At 47.6% G+C, this 27,832-nt stretch overlaps 1 pseudogene; it reads left to right on the top strand.

Annotated features, from left to right (window-relative positions):
• The first annotated feature begins 20,934 nt into the window (after window positions 1-20,934).
• LOC136605424 (small nucleolar RNA MBII-202) lies at window positions 20,935-21,018 on the top strand (annotated as a pseudogene).
• The last annotated feature ends 6,814 nt before the right edge of the window (window positions 21,019-27,832 follow it).

Below are 27,832 nucleotides of genomic sequence, written 5' to 3'. Positions count from 1 at the left end.
CGCATTTTCTCATTTTTACAGTCTTTTGAGTTCATGTAGTTGTTTTGGCGAATGGCCGCCTGTATTCTGCTATTGCTCCTTAGTGGAGGTATTCACAGACCTCTGCCGCACTTACAGCGGGGTCATCACTTGTCTGTAAACTCCACTAATCTCTGTGGCTGTCATGTTGTATCCAGTAGCACAGTGGGCGGGCGGCGATGGCGCTGTGATCACCTCTGTTGGGGAGCAACGGATGGATATACACATTTCCTTATACCCACAGTAAGGCTGCGTTCACAAGTCGCTGATTTGGTGAAGATTTTGTCACAGATTTCTGTGTGGATCTGCAGCAGATTTCATCCTTTTAATTGCCTTCAAATCGCATGGGTGAATTCTGCGGCAGATCTGCAAGAAAATCCGCAGCTAATCCGCAACGTGTGAACACACCATAAAAACACGTCATCTAAACATGAACTGGAAGAAGACAACTGACCAAAAACTGTACATTTCAGAAGCAGATTAATAAATCACAGTAATATCTGGTATTTTCCATAATACAGTGTACATAAATACAGTATAATACAATGTACATAAATACAGTATAATACAATGTACATAAATACAGTATAATACAGTGTACATAAATACAGTATAATACAATGTACATAAATACAGTATAATACAGTGTACATAAATACAGTATAATACAATGTACATAAATACAGTATAATACAATGTACATAAATACAGTATAATACAATGTAACATTTGTATCACTTTCCCCTCTTTCTCCCTGGCAGACAACATATAAATCCTCAGACATGGCGGGTACAGTGTGTGGGACCCTGAGGGTGCGTTCACAACCAGCAGATTTGGTGCCGAAAACCACACCAAAATCTGTGTCAAACCTCATGCCAAAATCCGCCTCACAATCTGTACCGTTTACATGGATTTGGACACATATTTTGTAGCGCATCTGCACCAATATCTGCCACATGTGAACGCTTCCCAGACCTCCAGCGGTACCTGAGCCTCCCGGGTCTTCTTTCTGTATCTTTACAGGTGGATCCTTTTCTTCCTCTGAAGAATCCAGATGCCTCTTCTTGGGTTTCTGCTTCCCTCTGAGGCCTTTCTTCACCGAATCAGTCGGTGGAACGATGGACTTCATGGCCCTTGATGTTGTCTTCCTCTTCTTCCTCCTTTGGCCTTTGGTTGAAGCCATCTCTGAGTCCAAGACACGTCTTGGTCTTTTCTCTCCTTTCTCCCTCCGAATTTGCTCCATAAAATCGCTCTGCCCTGGTCCAGCAGACATCGCCTCCTTCTCCATCGCCAGTCTCCAACACTCTCAACTGCCCACTGCCGTGACAACACAATTGCCCTGACTGTAACCATGGCAGCAGTCATGTGATCAGTAACTGACCAATCACAGCCAACCATGATAAGTTTGAAAGCGTATGTCCGCCGGTCCTGAGATGGGAGGAAGGACATTTACAGGAATATTATCACTGTTTTCCTCAAACTAATGACAATCTTTATTAGTAAAATGGGAGCTCATCATATCCGTGTGCTGAAGCCGTCTAGGACTTGGTGGGGGGGTGATATTTGGGGGCGACATTCACATACATACAGGTTGTCTTTCTTTCTGCCATTTACTATTATTTTCTACAACATCATTTCATTGTACAAAAACTTCAATCCGTCCACCATATTAAGCTTCTCATAGAGATGAACACCTGTAATAATCCGCTTTGCGGTGCTGTCCTTGTTTGGCAGATTTCCTGTTATGTCGCCATTTCCCCCATATGACATGGGGATACCTGAAATCCAGGCCGGGACTCTTGTATAGATATGGTGATTAATGATAATGTCTCTTTACAAGGTGCCTCAATAGATCTTCTTGTAGTTGGCGCACACACGTTCTGGGTGTCCACATCCGCAATCTGGATGTATGATAGCTGCAATTGTATCAGTATATCATCAGTACCAGATGCAAAAGAAGCCACAAACCCCTCCAGTATATCTTTATATATGTCCACTTACGGACACGATAATTCATGGAGTCAGGAAGGACATTTTTTCCTCTAAGTGAGCTAAATGGCTGGTTTTTTTTTTTGCCTTTTTTGACCAAAAGGGAGGGGGGGGATGAAACAGACTGAACTAGAGGGACATGGTCTTCATTCAGCCTAACATACTATATATTTTATGTATAACATCATATATCATCAAGAGGGGGAGAGAGAACCACAAAACTAGCAGCAGTGCACAATGCCAGAGGACATATCAGCAAAAAGTCTATAGAATCTACGGAGAAGCAATGTCTGCAATAGACGTAGTCAAAGAAGGGGGATAGAGGTAGAGAAACCCCTCGTATATCACCAGCTCACATTGGGAGGGCTTCCTAAGGGGTAACTGACAAAGGACACAGTGTACATATATAGCAAAATTACTAATGGCTAAATTTTACACATCTGAAGTAAGTCCGCAGCGTGGCTGCTCCGAAACTGCATCCTAGGTGCGGCAGCAGCGCCTGCCCCATTATAAAGCAATGGGAGAGAGAACTCTGCAATCCTCTGTCACAGTAGCAGCAGGGGATTCCTTCATCCTCGCGGGTAATCCCTTCACCCCCAACGTGCTTAAAGGGATTTCCCCACAAGGATGAAGGGATTCCCTGCCACTTCAGAGTTGTCCTATTGATCTCAATGGGGCCGGCGCTGCTGCCATCACCCCCATTGCAAGCAGAGGGAGATATAGCAGGAAGATAGAACATGCTGCGATGTGTTTCTCTCATAGCATCTCATCGCGGTGCTATGCAGGAAAACATCGCTCATGTGTATTCCCCCATTCAAATGAATGGAGTTCATATTTCTGCGTCTTGTACCACACATATCCCGCATGATTTTGTCGCCTGTGTGAAACCAGCCTTAATGTCTGTTATCTTCAGTCAACTAAAGGCCCTTTTACATGGCATCATAATCCTGCTAACTGCTCATTAGATCAAGCAGTTTGCAGTATAATTGTGCAGTGAAAGACCAATCAGCCATAAATCACTGATCGTATCTTTCATGCAGGCCAAGAAATCATTGTTGGTCTGCCGCTGCATTGGCCATGTGAACAGGCAGTCTTTCATCTATGAACAACCGCCTGTATACTGTAGATGGAGGCAGATGGGTCGGAGTGGTCCCCTCCCACTCGGCCACCATTCACTAAGCGATGATTGCTCCTATTACTGTCCTCACTGTGATGGCTGTCGGTCGCTCGTCTCATGTACAATGTGCTAGGTCAGTGATGGCGAACCTTTCAGAGACCGAGTGCCCAAACTGCAACCCAAAACCAACTTATGTATCGCAAAGTGCCAACATGTCAGGGGGCGGGGCTTATCACGACATGATTTTACCCCCGTCATTCTAAAAAGGACAGGGCTGCTTAAAAATAGACAGGGTGCAGATTCTGACTGCTTTTTGGATGTGGAAAATTCTGCAGCATTTCTGCATCCAAAAAGCAGTCAAAATCTGCACCCTGTCTATTTTGAAACAGCCCTGCCAGTTTCTGCCACATGTAAACATACCCCAGTGGTAATAGTGGCCCTCCTAGCGATAATAGTGACACCCCCCCCCCCCCCAGTGGTAATAGTGACATACCCCAGCGGTCCCCCAGCAGTAATAATGCCCGCTTCCCCCCCAGCGGTTCCCACAACAGTCATATTACCCCCCCCCCCAGTGGTCCACCAGCAGTCACAATGCCACCCCCAGCTGTCTGCCAGCAATAATGCCCCCCTCCCCTCAAGCGGTTCCCCCAGAAATGATAATGCGCCCCCCTCAGCAGTCATAATGCCTTCCCCCCAGCGGTTCCCCCAGCAGTACTAATGCCTCACCCCCCAACAGTTCCCCCAGCAGTCCTAAAGTCTTCCCCCCCAGCGATTTTCCCAGCAGACAGAATGCCCCCCCCTCCCCCCCAGCGATTTTCCCAGCAGTCACAATGCCCCCCCTCCCCCCCCAGCGATTTTCCCAGCAGTCACAATGCCCCCCCAGCGATTTTCCCAGCAGTCAGAATGCCCCCCCCCAGCGATTTTCCCAGCAGTCAGAATGCCCCCCCTCCCCCCCAGCGATTTTCCCAGCAGTCAGAATGCTCCCCCCCCCCCAGCGATTCTCCCAGCTGTCAGAATGCCCCCCCTTTCCCCCCCAGCGATTTTCCCAGCAGTCAGAATGCTCCCCCCCCCCAGCGATTCTCCCAGCTGTCAGAACGCCCCCCCCCAGCGATTTTCCCAGCAGTCAGAATGCTCCCCCTCCCCCCCCCAGCGATTCTCCCAGCTGTCAGAATGCCCCCCCTCCCCCCCCCAGCGATTTTCCCAGCAGTCAGAATGCTCCCCCTCCCTCCCCCCAGCGATTCTCCCAGCTGTCAGAATGCCCCCCTCCCCTCCCCCCAGCGATTCTCCCAGCTGTCAGAATGCCCCCCCTCCCCTCCCCCCAGCGATTCTCCCAGCTGTCAGAATGCCCACCCCTTCCCCCACATACGTACCCCTCCTACTCGCGGGAGCGCCGCTCCTCTCCTGCCTGATCCCAGGTGCATACCGAAGGCAGTGTGCTGCTGTTGGATGCCTTCTCCCCCTGCTCTTGCGGAACCAAAGTAGGAGACGTCGGGGGACGGGGGAGAAGGATCCTAGCTGCACACTGACTCACAGTGTGCGCCGGGATCAGCACAGAAAGCAGCGCTGAGTGAATGTCAGCAGGGGAGCCGCGGCCCCTGCAGGCATTCACTAAGGTGGTGATCGGCCGATGGCGGCGCGTGCCAGCAGGGAGGGCTCTACGTGCCGCCTCTGGCACGCGTGCCATAGGTTCGCCACCACTGTGCTAGGTTATTATCATCCGGCAACGTTTCGACTACATGCCTTTTTCAAGCCTTTTATGTTCCTTGCCACTGTAGCGCAGCACCGAGGGGAAAGCCCCCCGCCCCCCCCCCCCCCCAGCATTCGACCACCCAACTCCAGTCTATTACTGCTAAGCACCCGAATCATCCTTCAGCAGTGCATTTTCAGTGCAGGAGGAACTAGTAGAGAAGTCGGGCGCTTAGCTACAGCGTGAGACAGTAAGGCCCAGAACTTGAAGATGTCACAACTTCCATACAGATAACAGCCCGGGGTTGCAGTATGCGGGAGGCGATATGGACCATGCTGGTGTAACCTAGGTATTTTCTGTATATAATTATATATGTACAGCCGGTATATAGTCATACAGTGGTGTAGTAGTAGGTGTCGCATACTAATACTCAATGACCACATAGTTCAACGTTATGATCAGGTCCTCAGTATGGGCGGCTTCTCCTGCTTGTTGATAGATAGCGCCCACTTCTCATCACAACTCAGTCTCCTGCCTTTTTTTGATTTCCTCCACTCAGAACATCAAAGATGGGAGACTGAGCCGGGCCGATGATGAAGCACTGTCTTATCACCAAGCAGCTGAAGGTACCCGCGCCGCGCCAAGGATCTGGTCATAGTGCAGTCAGTCAAAGAATTTACTTTCATTGTGTTCCTCATTAGTCTGCGCTCTGCAATGACTTGTTAGGTTCAATCATGGCACAGCGCTCGCATAACTCAGCCATAGCAAAAGAGAGGATGCCTTGCCAGCTCCAGACACTGCAGTAGCAGGGTAGCATGAGGGAAGGCGGAGCGCCATAAAGTGGGATGAGAGGTGGGTGGTGGCAACAGTTACATTCCAAGTAAGGAGTGGACTGGAGAATGATAAAGAGGCATCCTGTGTGATAAGTAAGGGGGGGAGAACTATTAGGGTCATACTGTGTGATAAGGGAGGGAACTCTTTTATGGCATGATTTTTGGGTATATATATAATGTATTGCATAACGTTTGTAAAAAAATTTGTGGGGGGATTGGGAACAAAAAAGGAAATTCTGCCATTTGATTTTTGGTTTTCAGTTTTACGGCGATCAGCGTGCAGAATAAATCATGTGATAACATTATTCTCTGAGTCAGCACGATTCCGGTGATAACAAGTTTATACAGTTTTTTTATGTTTTGTTATTTTTGTACATTGAGGGCTCAGTCACACGGGCGTTTTTCACACGATTTTTTTGTGCGCATAACGGATGCGCTCAAAAATTCATGTGACGGAAACCAGCGGCATGGCAGAAAAAAATGCTGCTAGCAATGTTTATCCGCCCAAAGGACTTGGTCACACGGGCTTTTTTACGCTCAAAAAGAGCGCTGCCTGCTATCCTCTGCCACAGCTGTGACAGAGGAGAACGATGCTCTCCCATTGAATTCAATGGAGCCGGCTGTATGGCAATGGACTGCCGGCAAGCGCTATATTAATTTTGGGGAAAGGGCTTCAAATATAAGCCCTTCCCTGAAAACAGACCTAAAAAATAGTTAAAACATCTATACTTACCTTTTTGCAGCTGCCTTGGCTCAGCCGCATCCAGCCGGCTCTTCTGAACTCCTTTCAGTAGTATTCAGCTGAATGGGCTGCCTCTGATTGGCTGAGCGCTGTGACCAGAGGCAGCTCTCACGCCGACTGGTGTGTATTGCTACTGTACGGCCCGTTTCGCCTGTATGCTGTGGTTGTTCATGGCTATGCTGACCACTCCATATGCGCCCAGCACCTCCTCCCCTGTTGACCTTCCTGCAGTTTCCTGCAGCCAGGCATACCACAGTGTCAGTATCCAGGATAACATGGGGACGGCCAGAGTCACATACCAAGTGCGCTCTCGCTACATACGAGATGTACATCCAACAGAGAAGATCTCGTCTTACGGACGACAGTATGCGATCTCTTCCACAGGGAGTCTCTGGACTCATCGCTCCTCATCTCTGCTCTGCAGCGGGTAAGCTCGTGCAACGGGCATTTACCTAACGGCTAGCCCCCCTGAGATGACCACCTGCAGCTCCCTGCAGGCAACTTTAGGGCGACCTCCGATTACAGGAGAGCCGCAGGCTGAAGCAGTATACCTACTAACAGCCAAATCGGGGGCGATTACTCCCTACTGATCCTCCTCAACCTCTCCGCAGCATTTGACACTGTCGACTACAAACTCCTACTCAGTATGCTTCGCTCCATCGGCCTAAAGGACAAGGCTGGGTCCTCGGCCCCCTCCTTTTCTCTATCTACACAGCCCCTATTGGACAAACCATCAGGAGATTTGGCCTCCAATACCACCTGTATGCTGACGACACCCAGCTATCTCTGCACCTTTCCTCCAAAACATCACCAACTGTCTGTCTGCTGTCTCTAACACCATATCCTCTCTCTTCCTAAAACTAAACCTCTCTAAAACTGACTTACTGGTGTTTCCACCCTCCACTAACCGACCTCATCCTGACATCTCTATCTCAGTGTGTGGCGCCACCATAACTCCCAGACAGCATGCCCGCTGCCTTGGGGTCATATTCGACGCCGATCTCTCATTTACCCCCTAAATCCAATCTCTCGCCCGAACATGTCAACTGCACCTCAGGAACATCACAAGAATCCGCTCTTTTCTCACTGTGGACACGCTAAAAGCGCTTATTGTTGCCCTCATCCACTCTCGGCTTGATTATTGCAACTCGTTGCTGATCGGCCTCCCTTGCACCAGACTCTAGCCCCTCCAATCCATCCTGAATGCAGCAGCCAGGCTCATATTCTTGTCCAGCCGCTACTGAGATGCCTCTGCCCTGTGCCGGTCACTGCACTGGCTGCCCGTTAAATACAGATTTCAATTTAACCTTACTACCTTCATCCACAAAGCCCTCCACAGCACAGCTTCCCCCTATATTGCCTCCCTCATCTTAATCCATCAACCAGCCTGGGCTTTCCGCTCTGCTAACGAAACTAGACTGTGCATCCCTCTAATTCGAACTTCTCACTCCCGCCTCCAAGACTTCTCCAAAGCAGCACCAGTCCTCTGGAACGCACTATCAAAGGCTACCCGGGCAATCCAGGACTCGAAAAACTTCAAGTATGCTCTAAAAACGTACCTGTCCAGGGAGGCATACCGCATTCCCTAAACAAACTCCTCTGTACGCCACCTGATAACATGCTCCCTGACCTACTGACTGCAATCCCTGCTAGGCGTCATAAACCGCTCCTGCAGTCATAACGATTCTGCCGTCACACAGCTAAATGTCTGACCATTGTCTGTGTATAGCATCCCTCACTCTCCACCCCGCCATACTGTGCACATGTCCAGCCCTTTACCTTCTGTATCCCCCCTTTACTAGTAGTATGTAAGCTCGTTGGAGCAGGACCCTCACCCCTACTGTCTCCATCAACTGATTACTATGCAACCATGGTTCTGTAACTTTTGTACTTTTGTCTCTTTGTATTCCCCCTGTCTATGTAAGTGCTGCGGAATATGTTGGCGCAATACAAATAAAGATTATTATTATTACTATATTGCTCCCCCCACAGACGAGAGTGACGTGCAGCCAGAGAGCATCTTGTTTTTCCACACAGTCCAGACTTGTTGGCATCTAGTGGTGTTTCTGGGTCCCAACTCCGAAAGGGAGATGGGGGTTATAGGTATGTCTATGGGGCGCCCCTCCAGTCAGCTCTTTTCCATGCCGACCCACTGTGAGTCCGCTCCCTCTCGGGCAGTCTTGGAACTACAAGACATCTTGTGTTTCTAGGAACCTGGACTGCTAGTTCTATCAGCCGTGTCCGTACGGACGTGGGTAGCTTGTCGTCTGGACTACAGGCAAGATACCGGTTGAGACAGAGTCTCTTGCTGACCCTGATGGGTGCAGAACAGGTCAGGTTTTTTCCTATATTGCTGACGGAGAGATGGTGGCCGTAAGGAGTACTTGGAACCAGAGCAGTCTCTAATTGCGGATCAGGTTTAGGGAGCTGATCCTCAGCAAAACTAGTTCATCCTATTCCCTTGTGAGACGAATCGTATAGTTAAGTTACCACGGTCAGTGGAGTTCAGGCGGACAGATCCAGAAGCACACTGCGATCCTCCTGCATTGTTCTCCCTGCAGTATTGCTTGCAGGAGACTGTGAAACAGTCTATGTCGGTACTGTCTGTAAATTCTTAGGGTTCGTCCCTCTCTACTGCTGCTGTTTCCTAAAAGGGACCAGCGAGAGTCCCATACCAGTGTACCCTTGTAGCCTTGCTGCTAGGCAGCTAATCCTTTGGTGCCTAGTGGAGTCAGGCGGTTGCAATGAAACCATTCCAAAGGATAGACGTTTTCGAAAGTCTATGGTTTCATGCTGAAAGTGAATGCTGTGGATATTGTCTCAGGATCACGGAGCTGAAGGATCTCTTCAGGCAGGTCTCTTTTCGCTTTTCAGCTATCAGTCGCCATCACGAACGGGGGTTGTTGGGTTACCCAGCATCAGGGTCATGCTGCGTTTCAGCTATGCGTCCTGGGGCCAGAGATCAGTCCTGGATCCTCCCACATTCTGGGGGTAGTCCGCTGCGTATACGACTTCTTCAAGATAATTGAACCGGGACCTTCACGCCGCAAGCCTTCCAGCCTTGGTCAACATGGAAAGCCGTTGTAAATTGCAACGAGTGACTTCTTTATTGGCATCTGGAATCGACCCGCTTGCTTCCTCGTGGCAGGACTGTGAAGGTGATATTGACAACCTGGGGTATATCGACAACTAGGTCGACTGTTGGAAGGCACCCAACTGCCTGAAGTTTTGGAGCTGATGGCTCCACAGCTCTGTTTTGGATGTCTATTTGTACCGAAGGTTGTCATCAGGAGACTGTCGTTATCAACCTGTATATTCTCTCACTGCCGATGGTATTGGGATCCACTTCAGTGAAGTATTCGGTGGGCACCTTTCTCTGTAGTGCTGCGTCCCAAGGAATGCTCCGGTGGCAAGGGGGCTCGGTCTGACTACGCAAGAGTAACTCTTTCAGGTAGCATTCTTCAGTCGCGCTGGCTCACTGCTGGTAATCCTGGCAACTCCAAGTCGATTCCTGCTTTTCCAAGGTGGAGTACTTGCAATGGCTCTGCTTCGTGGCAGTACAGGGTTACAGTGCCAGGAAAGTTACACTCGCAGGCCGTGTTACGGCTCATATTACTCGGGCGGCGGGTGCCTCGTCGGAAGCTCCTTAACAGGAGTCTTTTTTTTCCTCCCGGAGAATGGATGGGACCCTTACTCAGGCCCCTTCATGCTCCTTCTCTGAGCATGCTGGATGCCTAGGCATCCATTAACGCTAGTAGCAGTTTAAGCGCTGATACGCTGCTTTACACCTGCGCCTTCTTATATCCCCCCCCCCCCCCCACCTTGGGTACTAAAAGGTCCCAAGGTCTTTGCCGTGTCCCCCAATGATACAGACGAGAAAACGAGATTTTTGTAATAACTTAGCGTGAAATCTCTTTTTCGTCTTGTTCATTGGGGGACACAGCACCCACCCAGTTTGGGTCATTCGAATGCAAGAATACCATATGTGTAATTTTATTTTTAATTCTTTATTTTTTACAAAGTAAAGGGAGAAAGGTGGGGTTGTGGTGTTTTTATTATAATTTTTTTTTTTTTACTATTTTTTTTGTCCCTTTAGGGGACTTGCATAATTTTTTTTTTTCAAATTCTTCTAATACTCTGCTATGCCTCAGTTGTTTTGAATGATCGTCCAGTTTTAATCCTAAGTAGTCCAGTATTAAGATCAGAGGGGCAGCAGGTGACGGATGTGGGGCAAACTCCCCTCGAAGGGCATCCCAGACCTCGCATGCTCCTCCCAAAGGAGATCAAAGGATGACTTTCTGAATTTTTTTTTTGTGATGAGAGCCATAGGTCCCTGAGCAGGGATGTTCCATAAGAGGCTTGAGCTAAATGACTTACGATTCAATTTTGCGAAGAAATAGTTAATTCCATCAATCTGATGGATTGACTTATAATATTGGGACACATCGGGTAAGTTTATTCTCCCACTCTGTCAGGAGACGGTGAGCTATACACGGTCTTTTATGCTTCCATGTGAACCTAGAAAAGCTTGACTTGCGATTCTGGGAGATATATCGGGAGCATTTGTAATTTATGAAGAATTTTGGGGACCATGTAGGTTTGTAGAAGGATCTTCTCAAACCAGAAGAGCACCGGTAGATTATAAATTTGTAAAAGTGAGGCTATTTCTTTGAGGAGGGGTGGAAAATTTTTGTCATAAAGGTGTGCTAGATTTTTAGCAATCTTGATCCCCAAGTAGTCAATGCAAGTTTCACCCCAGGTGTATTAAGTTGATGTTTGACGTTTTTTTTTGCAGTATCTGGGGGTAGAGTTATGTTGAGCGCAGTTGACTTTGAGATATTTACTTTGAAATGTGACACAGAGCCATAGGTTTGTAGAATGCTATTGAGATTCAGAAGGCCTTGTTCTGAGTTAGTTAGAATAAAGTGTCATCCACAAAGGCCTCAGAGTTAAGCGAAAGGTGATTTAGACTAATTCCCTCAATACCCCTACTCTGCCGTAGTAGTTGGAGAAGAATTTCTAATGAGAGGATGAATCGGGTCGGGGAAAGAGGGCATCGTTGACGTGTTCCTTTAGTGATGGAGAAGGGAGGTGAAAAGGAGTCGTTCATTTTAGCGTAGGGGTTGGAGTATAATGTAAAAATGGCTTTAATTAGAGATGGTGGGAATCTGAATTTTTCCAGGACTGACCGCATGAAGTTCCAATCTACTCTATTGAACGCTTTTTCAGCATCAATTCCAGTAAGATTAGTGGGATTTTGTTGTTTTGTGCGTATCTTATTACATGAAGGAGCTGTGCAGAGTTATCTTTTTTCCTTTCTACCAGTGAGGAAACCCAATTGTTCATCGTTAATCCATTTGGGTATGAAGATGTTAATCCGCCTTGAGAGGAGTTTCGCTCATATTTTGATGCCTAAATTTAAGAGGGAAATGGGTCTATAACTTCCACATAGGAGCGAATCTTTCCCTTCTTTGTGTATGAGGGTGATGAAGGCTTCCTGTGTTTGTCTGGGTAGCCAGCATTCCTTCAAGCCAAAGTTAGACTCTTTATACAAGCCTTGTAACAATGACTGGGAATTCAAAACAAAGCCAGACTCGATGTACATAGAGCTGTTTCAGGGTGTCTGCCCTTCATCAGTGTACGGTAGGAATCTGTGGAGGTATTATTCCATCTCCCTTATTTGCATATTACCCAGAGGAGCATGAATGGCCTTTTGAGTCTCCTCACTCTCTGTCTGGGTGCTCTCCCTAAGGAGAAAAGATAGCGTTTCTGACCCCTGTCTGGGTAGCTGCGCACATTGCAGCAAAGCATTAAGTGACAGAGCCAGATATGGAAGGATTGTTTCCTGGAATTTTTAGTAATGTGCTAAGGGAAGTCCCTCCGGTCCCGGACTCTTGTGTAGTGGGAAGCTATTTAGTATGGATGTTGACTCTTCCAGGGAGATTGGAGAGGCCAGAGAGGCCGCCTCATCGTGACTCAAAGGGAGATCAAGCAAAGCCAACATACTCCAGTTTTTTGTCTTTCATTTCTTCCAAGTGTCTGGTGAGGTCAAGTTGTTCAGCTTTGAAGATTTGAGCTATCATCGTCGTTTCCTTGTGGGTCTTTCCCATCGGGTCATTTATTTTCTGGGATATGTGTTTTTCCTCTAGCTTCCTTTATTAAGGAGGACATAAGCCGACCTCCTTTGTTACCGCGTACATGAAGTTGGTGTTTGTAGTACAGAAGAGATTTTGTAAATCTACTGTTTAAAATATCTTTAAGCTTTTCTCTTAATTCAGTTGATTTCACCTTTTTTTGTTTCGACAGCTGTTCTAAATGAGAGATTTCAGTCAGAATGACTTCTTTCTGCTTGTTTTTTTGTTTTTTCTGTGCGGCTCCTATAGCTATGAATATGCCCCTGATACATGCATTGTGCGTTCCCCACACTAATGGGTGTTTATCTGGAGTCTGTGTGTTTTCCTTAAAAGTTTTTTAGTTGGTTGGTTATGTTTTTAATTGCTTTTTGATTGTCTAGAAGAGACTTGTTCAGCCTCCAGCTCCAGGCCTTGTGGACTGTAACCGGACATGGTCAGGGACCGTTAAGTTTCCCATAGTAGATTTTTTAATTTGCTAAATCAATGAGGAGGAAATAAGAATGTAGTCTATTCTGTGGTATGTATCGTGTACGGGGGGGAATATAAAGAGAAGTCCCTATCTAAAGGGTTTGATGTTCTCCAACCAGGGGCGTAACTATAGTGGGTGCAGGGGATGCGGTTGCACCCGAGCCCAGGAGCCTTAGGGGGCCCATAAGGCCTCTGTTCTCCATATAGGTAGCCCAGTACTATTAATAAAACATTATAATTAGGGGCCCTGCTACACATTTTGCATTGGGGCCCAGGAGCTTTAAGTTACGCCTCTGTCTCCAACCATCAGAGAGCTGTAGGTTCTGCAGCATTTTATGGAGTTTTCTACATGCTTCTTGTAAGTTCTGAGACTTCTCCAAGGAAGAGTCCAATATGAGGTTTAGGGTGAGATTAAGGTCTGAACCTGCTACTATTTTGCCTTCTGCAAAGAGTGAAAGTTTCTTCAGGGCGTCTGTAAGCCGGGCCACCTGATTTTTGTTCGGGACATCTAGGTTTACCAATGTGACAGTTTCTGTTAAAATTTTGCCTTTTAAGAAAAGCCTTTATCCCCTTTATCAGACAGATGGCCATCTAATACAGATGGGACGGAGGAGTGCAGCGCTACAGCCACCCCCTTTAGCTGCGCTGGTAGGGTGGTTGCTAAAATACCACCTAACAAAGGGCCGTTGCATTCCAGAGGGTTTCCTGGAGAAACACAATAGACGTTTTTAGCTTCTTTAGGAGGCATATTACTCGGCTTCGTTTTTGTGGGGTATTTAGACCTTTAGTGTTTATGGCTGTGACGGTAAGTCCATTTATCATTTTAGTTTTCAGGTGAAGACTAGCGCCGGCGTAGGATGAGTCGGATGAGTATGTCGGGCCGGGACAGCCCAGCCTGCTTACCTCTCTTCAGGAAATCAGGGGTTTAGTTGGGGGTTAAACGGGGAAGAAGGGTAAAACCGTTATAAACTCGAGACAATTTTAAAAGTCTGACGGACTGCAACGTTTACTCACAGTAACACAGTCAGAACGATGGGTTAAAGTTGGAACCATGGTGCTGCGCACCAGCTTGATGCAACCAGCCACTACCCTAACTTAAGACACTTTTATTGTATTTTATTGTTAGTAATGCTGTATTTATTCTAATCTATTGTATTAAGCAGGTCAAGTGTACTTAGAAGTTTAACGATTGATATTGAGGGAAGAGAGACTAGGTGCATCTCGGCCACAGGGGCAGGGCATACCAGCAAGGGCTGGGGAGTGCAGGGGGGGTGGTATTCAGCCCCACCTCCGCACGCTTAAACCATCTATGGCAATCATACGCGCAAGGGTCGTGTGTCTGCCAACCATAAACAAACTATGAACATAACTACTAGAATAGTACTAGCAGATTGATCCATTGACCTATAATGCGTATAAGGGGGAGGCCAGATCCAGGCAACATCCCTTCAATTAGTTGAGATCAAAGCAGACAGCAAAGTACATAAGATAAACTCCAGTATGACATAGCAGTGGTCATTCAAATATAAAACGTAAACAAGAAATATTATGATGAGGACTGTTATATATAATCAATAGTAACAGAGTACCAACAGCGTCACTTTTGTCCACATCAGTGGTAGGACTTACTGATTGCAAGAGCCGCTAGGGATCTGAACTTATTCCCAAGACGTATTCCAAAGAGCAAGAAGAGGCGGCAGCATCCAAGTTTAGCAAAGTAGAAAATGTTCTTTATTCCCCCATGACAATAAAAGTTGACAGCAACGTTGCTATCCTTGGGAAGTCTTGTTAAAGATCAGGTCCTGCAGTAAAGATGGTAATGATGCCCCGTCGCCAGTATGGGTGGAAGGTTGAGGAGCTTCAAGTGGCATGTGGTGACGAATACAAGACAGGCTGATCTCCTATTTTTTGGGAGATTTGGAGCAAGATATCTCCTTCCAAGGCGTCTCCATTACTGTTTTTGGGCAGGCTTCCTTTTCTCTCAGCGACATCCAGGAGGCAATGTGGATCGGTGTTAGGCCCGGGATAGGCCAAGCCCTTTCCAGATCGGACGGGGTGTGTATGATGATGCTTTTGCCATCTTTGTGAAATGTTAGCCCAAATGGGAACATCCATGCATGTTGTAGATTTTTGGCCCTGAGGGCTTTCAGAAGCGGTCTCATTTGCCTTCTTTTAGCTAATGTAAAAGGGACTAAGTCTTGATACAGCTGGATAGTCGATCCTTGGTAGTTTAATGGGTCTTTGTCTCCAGTAATATTGCTTGTGTATCATTTAAGGAAAGGAGCATGAGCACCCGTCTGGAGCATGAGACTCAGGTGGACCCTCGATCCTGATATTGGTGCCTCCGACTTCTGTTCTCTTGTCTTTGATAGGATTTTTACTCATTATGGTTGTATTTTCTTTCTCCCTAGGTGAGAACGCTCGACTGCGATGTGTGGAGGTATTCAGCCCCGGAGTGTATCTGATGCTCTTTGTTTAGCATGGGGCGCTGTTTGCGGTCTGCGCTGGCAGTTAGACAGAAGTCTCCATGTTGTTAGCAGGATCAGACTCCACCGCCTGGTTCCCGCAGCTGTTACTGCACCGGCTCTCCTCTTGCTCCCTCCGGCCGGCAGTGCCTGCTTCCGGCTGGTGATGGTTCTGCTGAGAGAGCTTGTAAGGGACAAGTTAACTGTAATTGTGTAGGGAAGCGTGCTAAATTCTCTGGTTTGTGCCGTTTCCTGCGGAGCTCGCTCTCTGTGCGTCTACGCAGTATGGTGGTTTGGCCACGCCACTTGTGATGTGGTTTTTAACACAGAAATTACGCAGATTTTTCCCTGTTTAAAATTTGCATTATTTCTGCTATGTGAGAACGAACCGTGAGGGGCATTCTGTGAGACAAATAGGGGAGTGCAGAACCATAAGGGCCATCATGTGTTATGAGAGGGAGGAAAACCATAAGTGGCGTTCTTTGTCACGAGGGGGAAGGCCATGAAGGGGCATCCTATGTGATAAGTGGAAGGAAACCATATATGAGGGACAGCGCTCCAACAATCTCCACACCAAATGTATAGAAAAGGGAACAGGACTTACCCGGTGTCAGTGTGATGACCATACACTAGGTCCCCCACTGACCCCTCCACGTCCTTTATAGCATATGAAAAATGCACAAAAAGATCCACAAATCCTTTCCTTATATCCTGAAAAAACAGGAGAGCCGCCTGGCCAGTCGTCCCTCCTCCTCGAGAAGGTCAACCTGTGGGATAATGCAGAAAGGAACAGAACAAAAAAGGAGCTCGGCGCTCCAGCAGGAAAGACCCGATGTAATCCTCCGAATCAGCAGTAATGGTCTTTATTCCATAATAACACAGTACAAAGCGTTTCGTCACAAGAACCGCGACTTTCTCAAGTACAATGAACTTACACTTCTTTCATCTATTTATACAAAATTTAGAGACTCCCATATCGTCCGCCCTTTAGAAGAGCTCTTTCTATCGGGTAAGATATAAGTTCCAGAGTAGAATATATATAATCACTATTTTGTCTTTGGGGGGTTCTTAAAGGACTTCTTATAGTTTCAGGCATAGGGATAGGGCTCTCATTAATAATAGTACTACACACAATGGTGTCAATGGTAACCATAGAATGGAAATTAACCTCTGGATTGCATAAAGAATTGTCCACAGTTTGTGATAAGTTACGTTTAGCTATAGGTTCTTCTGATATTCTAAAGTTACTCCACCCCGTTTGTGTCATATTATCTCTATTTGTCCTATTGTTACCTTTGGGTAATTTATCTATTTGTCTTAATCTAAATCTACTACCTTGTTCTCTATGGAAAAATTTAGATTTTTATCTTTACCATAATCTACTTCTCTTTCATTCTCTCTATTATTCTCAGTCCTTCCTACATGATCATACCTTTTGTCTTTCCTTTTCCAGTATGGATTCCTATTGGAGTGATTATAATTAGTATATACCCGAGTTTACCCTAACCAAATGCAGGGGAAAGAATGCAGAAGTTCTCCTTTCATTAGGATCTTCAATAATCATATCTCTAGATCTATGTGACCTCTGAGGTCGGCTACTTTGTACTTTTTTCTTTGTAAAATCCTTAGAGAGTCCAGATTTGGTATTGAAATCTCTCAAATCACGGATTAGTTTTTTCATCTTACACATACATATATTCTTTTCAGTTCTATACATATGGTTAATAGCATACAGTATTTCTTCTCTACTGCTGTGCATCCCAAAATCTAGGACTGATTTAAAACCAGAAATAGACAAGTCTGTTCTTTTTGCAATCGACTTATCTAACATTAATGATGAAAAAGTGCCCAACATTAGACTCCATTCACCAGAGAATTCTTCATCCCTGGGAAATCTGACCCTATAGGCACTCTCAAGCCTCTAGGGGTCAAATGATTCTCTCTATAAACCTTAAGAAATATCCAATCCAATGTATGCCTCCATGTATCATATACAGAGCCTTTCAGAGAATAGGCTTCCTTGGGTAAGGATGAGCCAGAAGTTTCAATAGTCCATCCTAAATCGCCCTCAAACACATGGAGGATAGATGTCACATAGATTCCTTCAAGATCCTTATTATTTGCCACAAACAATATTTATGGATATATGAGTTTCTAAATGTTGTTTAAATAGATGAAAGAAGTGTAAGTTCATTGTACTTGAGAAAGTCGCGGTTCTTGCAACGAAACACGTTGTGCTGTGTTATTATGGAATAAGGACCATTACTGCTGATTCGGAGGATTACATCGGGTCTTTCCTGCTGGAGCGCCGAGACCCTTTTTTGTTCTGTTCCTTTCTGCATTATGTGATAAGTGGGGTACCATGAGAGTGCTGTGTGATGTGGAGGGGACAGAACCCTAAGGGGTTTCAGCAGTCTGTGAGAAAGCGTGGTACATGCAGTGGTCTGTGGTAGGAGAGGCTGGTGAACAGTGTGTGAGATTATTTATTAGGGTTAGCCGCTGGTTGGCACTGTTAAAAGGGGGCAGCAGAATTTGGGGTTTGCGCATATGTTGCGCATGTGCTGGGGAAGCGTGGAGCTAAAGAGGTCTGTTGCAAATTCTGCAGAAACAAATGATGGCTGGAAGAAATTGTCAAATTGTTCTGGGCCGACTACAGATGAAAACCAAAAGTGAACAACACTAATCAGATATGACATCACCTGTGATCCCTGGAGGTAATTGTGCTGTAAGACTGGGTTCACAAGAGACGGATTTGCCATAGAAATTCCATGCGGAAATTCTGTGCGACAAGTCCGCCTGCGGCACCTAATCCCAGGATTAGCCAGCCATCTGTACGAGATTGTGCAAAAATCTCGTCCACATGGGGCAGCCAATCCGTTGCGGCAAAACCGGGCCGAACTGGAGATGCGGGGCAAAATTGACAGCCGCAGCATCTCAATTCTTTTTTTTTTTTCCCCCACTGCAGCCTCACTCCTCTCTATGGGGAGAAAAAGCCGCAGCGGAATGCCAGCAGCCAGGGCAAAATGCCGCAGGCATTGGAGCTGCGGCTCTCCCACAGAAATCTTGCAGTTTTTCGGTGCGGCCAAACTGTGAGATTTGCAGACAGATGCAGACAGCAGAGGCCGGAGGAGGGGGACGCAGGTAAGTAATTGTGTTGTTTTTTTTAATGTATATAACGGGCAGCACTGCAAGGGGGCTAATAGGCATTCTTATTACCACAAAAGGGACACAAACGACATTATTACTATAACAACACCAGGAGGAGTATTATTAATAAATACGGGCCAGGGGCATTATTACTTATAGGGATTATTTGCCCATTTTTTTACTGTTGAAGTTTGCTCTGGACAAGTCATCCATAGTAGATAGATAGGGTCTACTGCTGTCCATCAGCTATTCATCCCGCCTGTTGTCCAGTGCAGCGGGCCAAATGTTGTCATAAGATGATGGGGAAGAAAGTGCGAACGCTGGCTTTATTTATTGAAATCAATGTGAGAGCCACACTGAGGCTTCACTTCCTGCTTCTCTTCTGCCAGTACTACCTCCCTGTGCTCTTATTACAGCATCCGGCCTGCTATACTGAGCAGAGGGCTGATGGACGGGGTTCCCTAGCGGCAGACCCCGTCCATCAACTGCTACTGATCTATACAGAGCATAGGCCATCAGTGAAAAAATGGGCAGACAAACCCTTTGAAAGGGGGCCGGGAGAGTCATTATTACTAAACGGACACCAGGAGGGGCATTATTACTGAGTGGTGGCATAACAGGGGGAACAAATTCTGTGTGGGGAGCATTAATATTGGCACTACTATGTGGGGATTACAATGAGCACAAAAAGGAGCTTAAATTACTAAGTGGCAGATATGGCATTATTACTGTCTGGAGCAACATGAATGGTGGCATTGTGTAGAGATATGGAAAGGTAAAATTAGAGTTAAAGTTGTCTGTCAAATTCTGCAGAGACAAATATGTGTGAAGGATAAATCATGATTGTGGTCTGAGCGGGATGGAGAAGAAAAGGAAAAGTGAAACACCCCAATTAAAGGGGACATCACCAGTGATTAATGGAGCTAATATACTATAATCACTTACACAGCCTGTCGAGATCCATTATACTGGTGCTGTGAACTGGTATCTACCTCTCTATGGCCACAGTATGGGTGTAACATTGGTCCTTGTATACTTTTTTTCAGTAACACTTTAGGGGTATTATGTGGTCACAGTCTGTAGGTATTTTTTGGCTGTCATATATTGTTATTAGTTATATTAATCCTTGTAGTGGTTTTATTCAGTATCTCCGGTAGCTTAGAGGCGGGAGCTGTCACAATCCCAACCCCGGGGCTTTGCTCTACAGGGCCAGTGTGTTTTCACGGCCCTGCAGAATGAAGCCCAAACACCCAGGACATGAAAACAATAAGGGGTTAAGAGAAGCCAGCCGATGATGATCATTGATGTGGTGGAGGCCTAAAGGGTAGAAATAGGCGGCACCTTAATATATACCTGCAGCTCTAACATGTTCTGTGCTTCGTAGAAGATCTGCTGCAGTGAGCTATCCACGCCGCATAGATTTCTCCCCTCCTACAGTCAGCAGTGCTGCAGCTGGCGGTTTGCTGACGCCTGCCTACTTGTGTTCATCCCACTTGCTGCTAATTTGGCCCCAGCTACAATATGGGCCCACTTTATAGTTTTATTCCAGGGCCATTTTGTGTACCAAACCCACTCACACAGGGAGACATACAGATGACCAGTCAGCAATTTTATGCTTGTTGAAAGTCAAGGATCAGCGGACAAATGAGCGTTGACTTGTTTGTTGGCTGATGGTTGTACTTCTTACACTCCCCAATTGTGGGACAAGCCGTGTAAAAGTTCTTTACTTGGGAGGTGAGAGCTGTCACGTCTTGCTGCATGCTCAGCAGTTAACGATATAGATGGCCACTGGAGCCCTAGGCTTTATACACACACGGTGGGCTGCATACAGATATAGTATTGGGGGTCGTGAAAACACATATGGCTGCCTACTAAGGGATTTTCCTCTTAGGGAATAAGTCGTCATGGTCTCCAAGGTTTCAAAACATGATTATTGTGTAGAGATGTAGTAGAGCCAAGCGAGTTATCAATATTAAGGCTATGGTTACACGGCAGCATGGGTCACATGACCAAAGATCTTTGTGTAACCCTTCCACTTCAGTCTCTCATTAGTGCCAATGCGGTTGCAGCACATCTCACAAATTCTTGCCACCGGCAGCTCGCAAAACAATAGACACCAAGACTGGAACTTTTGTCGATCTGCGGCTCGCAGCAACTTGCCACCCGTGCCGCCACGTGGCCCTAGCCTTAATCGCACAACACGTTGGTGTGTTCAGTGAATTCAGCTCTGCTCCTTCAATGTATTTGTCTTCTCCGCAGTCGTAATCACTGGTTGCAAAGCAGATAATGGTCCTTATATTGTCCACAGTTGGTGTGCAGCTCCTGACAGCAGCGTGATGGCACATTGTCCCGAATCTCTGCTTTTTTGTGATGACTGCCTCCTTGAATCCTTTATTCTGATGGTTGTTGGAGTCAATCTTACACTTGTTTTCATCAGAGATCATCATTGATGCAACAAGTCTACAGAATCCCTGCAGACCAACGTACAGAGACAGCAAAGTGGTCATCTTCCACGCAAACCCACCGCTCCCAAGAGGTCTTCTGTCCCAGTCCGTTTGGTCATATTATACATAGGAAGATAATTTGCTGTGTGGTGCTCAGCCAATCAGAGCCAGCGTTTCCTGGAGGCGGGGAATTTCCAATCCCCAGCCAGAAGACTTGCCTGAAGACAAGTGTCGGGGATCGGGGAGAAGATGCAGTGGAGCTGACAGCGCTTCTTAGGTGATGTAAGTGTTTTTGTTTTCTGCAGCTAGGGCTTAGTTTAGGGCTCTTCCAATAGGATTTCCTACTGTACAAGGTTCATCACACCGCACATTTTCATACGATGCAACAGAGAGGAAGGCTCCTTAGGAAAACATGGGCTGCAAAACATCACAAGTTGCGGGCATTTCGCGAAGCCCGCAAGGTTCTTGACTCGCAATGTCGCATGCTACAAAACATCAAAAATGCGAAGAAACCCAAAGGAAAGAGATCAGAGGTGGGCAGGAAATATAATGTCACTCGCAGTCACCAATAACATGGTGGATCAGCCATCTGCAGCCGGCGGCTCTCCTGCTGTTCTTTAACCGCAGTGTGATGGGAGTTACATATCACAGTCCACTTTATGTAGTAGTACAAGTACATTGTTAGGGTTTTATATCATTGAAGCTTAATTTATATAAAACCCTAACAATATACTTGTACTACTACATAAAGTGGTCTGTGATATGTAACTCCCATCACACTGCGGTTACAGAACAGCGGGAGAGCCGCCGGCTGCAGATGGCTGATCCACCATTGTGTAACGAAAGTTCTACAATTTGTTTACTAACTCATTGTGTCAGATCATCGTTTTGCTGTCAGTAAAGGGGAACATTCTTCTTTACATCCAGTTCGGAAGGGGTAACATCACTCCTTAGGTAGAGAGCACCAAAAAGGTGAGTGAGGAGATGCATAAGGCCATCCATGCTCCTCTGGGCAATATGTACATAAGGAAGATGGAACAATACCTCTGCAGCGTCACCTATTGGATGGCAGCATTCCTTCAAATCAATGCTTAACCCTTTATATAACTATATATTACGGGTCAAGCATTCATTTAAAAGAATGCTGCCATCCAATAGGTGGCGCTGCAGAGGTATTGTTTCATCTTTCTTCTTTACATCCAAAGACTAAAAGCATGTACAAACGTAATACTTTCCACAGCTGTGTATCCTGTCTACTCAATCCTCTGTGTCCTAAATGTCAGTATCAATCTATCTTCTGTGCTGACAGTTTGCTACAATGTATCATCTTGGGGTCCAGACTTGGATTGCAGAGGATTGTATAGACTGAATTTAACTGTAGCAAAGCCTCAACTGTAGGAAATGTTGCGTTTGCACGGGTTTCAGCCTCTGGTTTCCAATCATTTATACCAATAACGTAGTGCAATTTACTTAAAGGGGTTGTCCATGTGTAAACTATTGCTGTCCTATCCTTGAGCTAGGCCACCAGTAGTAGATTGATGGGGCTCCAACTGATCAGCTATTCAGCGGCCGATGCTCACCTGCTCTCATATGACTTCTGCAGGAAGCAGACAGCTCTGTTCCCACTGCAGTGGGGAGGTTTGGTATTTAAGGCTATTCATTTCAATGGGAACTTAGCCTGCAATATGAGGCCGGGCCACTGCTGTGGAAACAGAGCTGTCTGCTTCTTGTAGAGATTAGCTAGTGTACAAGCATATCGTCCCAGCAAACAGCAGATTGGTGGGGGTCCGGGCAGCAGACCCCACTAATCTACTATTGATTGTCTATCTTAAGGACAGGTCATCAGTGGTTTACAACTGGACAACCCCTTTGTCTTCTCTTCTATTTCTACAGATTGAGGCCAGAAAAGAACAAATTTCATAAACAAAGAAGGTGCTGAAAGAAGCTGAGGGAAATGACCTGGAGAAGCTGGTGTAGTATGTAGGATGCCCTAATTGTCATCATAATAGGGTTACGATTGTGGTGTGCACCATGTAAATGAGCGTGCAGCTATTTCTAATGGAATTTTTCCTTCCAGATCCCCCTGTGTATTAATCCTTAGGATTCCGTATATCAGCTACCATTATGATCAGTTCATACGAGCTGTAATGACGACATGTGATGCTGGGAGGAAAATTCATCAAAACTGGTGCAGGTGAAAACTTTGACTGTGGGGATCCAACCACTGGGACCTCCACTGATCTCAAGAACTGGGGTCCTTATGGTCCCACCACAGCAGAGATCTTGCATGTCTACTACCAATTCATTTAAATGACAGCACTGGAGATTGCTCGGCGTTTATACAATTTCAGCATTGTCATTGAATGAATAGAATGGTGCTGCACATGCGCAATCTCCTCTCCATTCATGTAGGGATTTTCAGAAACTCTATTTTCGGGCTGGGTGGGAGTCCAAGCGGTTGGACCACCACTGCAGTTATAAGGTTATTCCCTATCCAGGAGACGCGGGATAACTTTAGGTCTTGATTAGAGATGAGCGAGCACCAAAATGCCCGGGTGCTCGTTATTCGGGACGAACTTTTCGCGATGCTCGAGGGTTCGTTTCGAGTAACGAACCCCATTGAAGTCAATGGGCGACCCGAGCATTTTTGTATTTCGCCGATGCTCGCTAAGGTTTCCTTGTGTGAAAATCTGGGCAATTCAAGAAAGTGATGGGAACGACATAGCAACGGATAGGGCAGGCGAGGGGCTACATGTTGGGCTGCAGCTCAAGTTCACAGGTCCCACTATTAAGCCACAATAGCGGCAAGAGTGGGGCCCCCCCCTCCCAAAAATTTTTACTTCTGAAAAGCCCTCATTAGCATGGCATACCTTAGCTAGGCACCACACTACCTCCAACAAAGCACAATCACTGCCTGCATGACACTCCACTGCCACTTCTCCTGTGTTACATGCTGCCCAACCGCCCCCCCTCCCCCCCACAGCGCACACCAAAGTGTCCCTGCGCAGCCTTCAGCTGCCCTAATGCCTCACCACCCTCATGTCTATTTAGAAGTGCGTCTGCCATGAGGAGGAACCGCAGGCACACACTGCAGAGGTTGGCACGGCTAGGCAGCGACCCTCTTTAAAAGGGGCGGGGCGATAGCCCACAATGCTGTACAGAAGCAATGAGAAATAGAATCCTGTGCCACCGCCATCAGGAGCTGCACACGTGGGCATAGCAATGGGGAACCTATGTGTCACACACTATTCATTCTGTCAAGGTGTCTCTGCATGCCCCAGTCAGACCGGGCTTTTTAATTCATAGACAAGGGCAGGTACAACTCCCTATTGTGAAGTCCCTGTCGACCGACAGCATGGGTGGCTTCCTGGAACCCACCGGCGGTACATAAAAATATCCCATTGCAGTGCCCAACACAGCTGAGGTAGTAATGTCGTGCTTAATGCAGGTGGGCTTCGGCCCACACTGCATGCCCCAGTCTGACTGGGGTTCTTTACAAGTGGAAACAGATGCATTTATAATTCCCTGTGGACCCACAGCATGGGTGGGTGCCAGGAAGCCACCGGCGGTACATAGAAATATCCCATTGCATTGCCCAACACAGCTGAGGTAGTAATGTCGTGCTTAATGCAGGTGGGCTTCGGCCCACACTGCATGCCCCAGTCTGACTGGGGTTCTTTACAAGTGGAAACAGATGCATTTATAATTCCCTGTGGACCCACAGCAGGGGTGGGTGCCAGGAAGCCACCGGCGGTACATAGAAATATCCCATTGCATTGCCCAACACAGCTGAGGTAGTAATGTCGTGCTTAATGCAGGTGGGCTTCGGCCCACACTGCATGCCCCAGTCTGACTGGGGTTCTTTACAAGTGGAAACAGATGCATTTATAATTCCCTGTGGACCCACAGCAGGGGTGGGTGCCAGGAAGCCACCGGCGGTACATAGAAATATCCCATTGCATTGCCCAACACAGCTGAGGTAGTAATGTCGTGCTTAATGCAGGTGGGCTTCGGCCCACACTGCATGCCCCAGTCAGACTGGGGTTCTTTACAAGTGGACAGATGTAGGTTAAACTCCGTGTGCACCTACAGCATGGGTGGCTCCCTGGAACCCACCGGCGATACACAAAAATATCCCATTGCATTGCCCAACACAGCGGATGTAACGTCAGCTGTAATGCAGGTGGGCTAAAAATTCATTTGATTACACTGTAGGCGAGGGCCCACAAAAATTGCTGTATCAACAGTACTAATGTACATCCAAAAAATTGGCCATGGCCAACCAAGAGGGCAGGTGAAACCCATTAATCGCTTTGGTTAATGTGGCTTAAGTGGTAACTAGGCCTGGAGGCAGCCCAGTTTAACGAAAAATTGGTTCAAGTTAAAGTTTCAACGCTTTTAAGAGCATTGAAACATAAAAATTGTTTAGAAAAATTAGATGAGTGAGCCTTGTGGCCCTAAGAAAAATTGCCCGTTCAGCGTGATTACGTGAGGTTTCAGGAGGAGGAGCAGGAGGAGGAGGAGGAATATTAGACACAGATTGATGAAGCAGAAATGTCCCCGTTTTGGATGGTGAGAGAGAACGTAGCTTCCATCTGCGGGTGCAGCCTACGTATTGCTTACGTATCGCTGCTGTCCACTGGTGGAGAAGAGAAGTCTGGGGAAATCCAGGCTTTGTTCATCTTGATGAGTGTAAGCCTGTCGGCACTGTCGGTTGACAGGTGGGTACGCTTATCCGTGATGATTCCCCCAGCCACACTAAACACACTCTCTGACAAGACGCTAGCCGCAGGACAAGCAAGCACCTCCAGGGCATACAGCGCGAGTTCAGGCCACGTGTCCAGCTTCGACACCCAGTAGTTGTAGGGGGCAGAGGCGTCACGGAGGACGGTCGTACGATCGGCTACGTACTCCCTCACCATCCTTTTACAGTGCTCCCGCCGACTCAGCCTTGACTGGGGAGCGGTGACACAGTCTTGCTGGGGAGCCATAAAGCTGGCAAAGGCCTTGGAGAATGTTCCCCTGCCTGCGCTGTACATGCTGCCTGATCTCTGCGCCTCCCCTGCTACCTGGCCCTCGGAACTGCGCCTACTGCCACTAGCGCTGTCGGATGGGAAGGTTACCATCAGTTTGTCCACCAGCGCCCTGTGGTATAGCATCATTCTCGAACCCCTTTCCTCTTCGGGAATGAGAGTGCAAAGGCTCTCCTTATACCGTGGATCGAGCAGTGTGTACACCCAGTAATCCGTAGTGGCCAGAATGCGTGTAACGCGAGGGTCACGAGAAAGGCATCCTAACATGAAGTCAGCCATGTGTGCCAGGGTACCTGTACGCAACACATGGCTGTCCTCACTAGGAAGATCACTTTCAGGATCCTCCTCCTCCTCCTCCTCCCTCTCCTCAGGCCATACATGCTGAAAGGATGACAGCCCAGCAGCATGTGTACCCTCACCAGTGGGCCAAGCTGTCTCTTCCCCCTCCTCCTCATCCTCCTCATGCTCCTCCTCCTCCTCCTCAACGCGCTGAGATATAGACAGGCGGGTGCTCTGACTATCCAGCGACATACTGTCTTCCCCCGGCTCTGTTTCCGAGCGCAAAGCATCTGCCTTTATGCTTTGCAGGGAACTTCTCAAGATGCATAGCAGAGGAATGGTGACGCTAATGATTGCAGCATCGCCGCTCACCACCTGGGTAGACTCCTCAAATTTTCCAAGGACCTGGCAGATGGCTGCCAACCAGGGCCACTCTTCTGTAAATAATTGAGGAGGCTGACTCCCACTGCGCCGCGCAAGTTGGAGTTGGTATTCCACTATAGCTCTACGCTGCTCATAGAGTCTGGCCAACATGTGGAGCGTAGAGTTCCACTGTGTGGGCACGTCGCACAGCAGTCGGTGCACTGGCAGATTAAACCTATGTTGCAGTGTCCGCAGGGTGGCAGCGTGCGTGTGGGATTTGCGGAAATGTGCGCAGAGCTGGCGCACCTTTCCGAGCAGGTATGACAAGTGGGGGTAGCTTTTCAGAAAGCGCTGAACCACCAAATTAAACACATGGGCCAGGCATGGCACGTGCGTGAGGCTGCCGAGCTGCAGAGCCGCCACCAGCTTACGGCCGTTGTCACACACGACCATGCCCGGTTGGAGGCTCAGCGGCGCAAGCCAGTGGTCGGTCTGCTCTGTCAGACCCTGCAGCAGTTCGTGGGCCGTGTGCCTCTTCTCTCCTAAGCTGAGTAGTTTCAGCACGGCCTGCTGACGCTTGCCCACCGCTGTGCTGCCACGCCGCGTGGCACCGACTGCTGGCGACGTGCTGCTGACACATCTTGATTGCGAGACAGAGGTTGCGTTGGAGGAGGAGGAGGAGGAAGGTGCTTTAGTGGAGGAAGCATACACCGCCGCAGATACCACCACCGAGCTGTGGCCCGCAATTCTGGGGGTGGGTAGGACGTGAGCGGTCCCAGGCTCTGACTCTGTCCCAGCCTCCACTAAATTCACCCAATGTGCCGTCAGGGAGATATAGTGGCCCTGCCCGCCTGTGCTTGTCCACGTGTCCGTTGTTAAGTGGACCTTGGGAGTAACCGCGTTGGTGAGGGCGCGTACAATGTTGCGGGAGACGTGGTCGTGCAGGGCTGGGACGGCACATCGGGAAAAGTAGTGGCGACTGGGAACTGAGTAGCGCGGGGCCGCCGCCGCCATCATGCTTTTGAAAGCCTCCGTTTCCACAAGCCTATACGGCAGCATCTCTAGGCTGATCAATTTTGCAATGTGCACGTTTAACGCTTGAGCGTGCGGGTG

The sequence above is a fragment of the Eleutherodactylus coqui genome, unplaced genomic scaffold, assembly GCF_035609145.1.
Source record: "Eleutherodactylus coqui strain aEleCoq1 unplaced genomic scaffold, aEleCoq1.hap1 HAP1_SCAFFOLD_301, whole genome shotgun sequence".
Classification (NCBI taxonomy): domain Eukaryota; kingdom Metazoa; phylum Chordata; class Amphibia; order Anura; family Eleutherodactylidae; genus Eleutherodactylus; species Eleutherodactylus coqui.
Note: the sequence above shows the minus strand (reverse complement) of the source record. Positions and strands in the feature narration are given on the sequence as shown.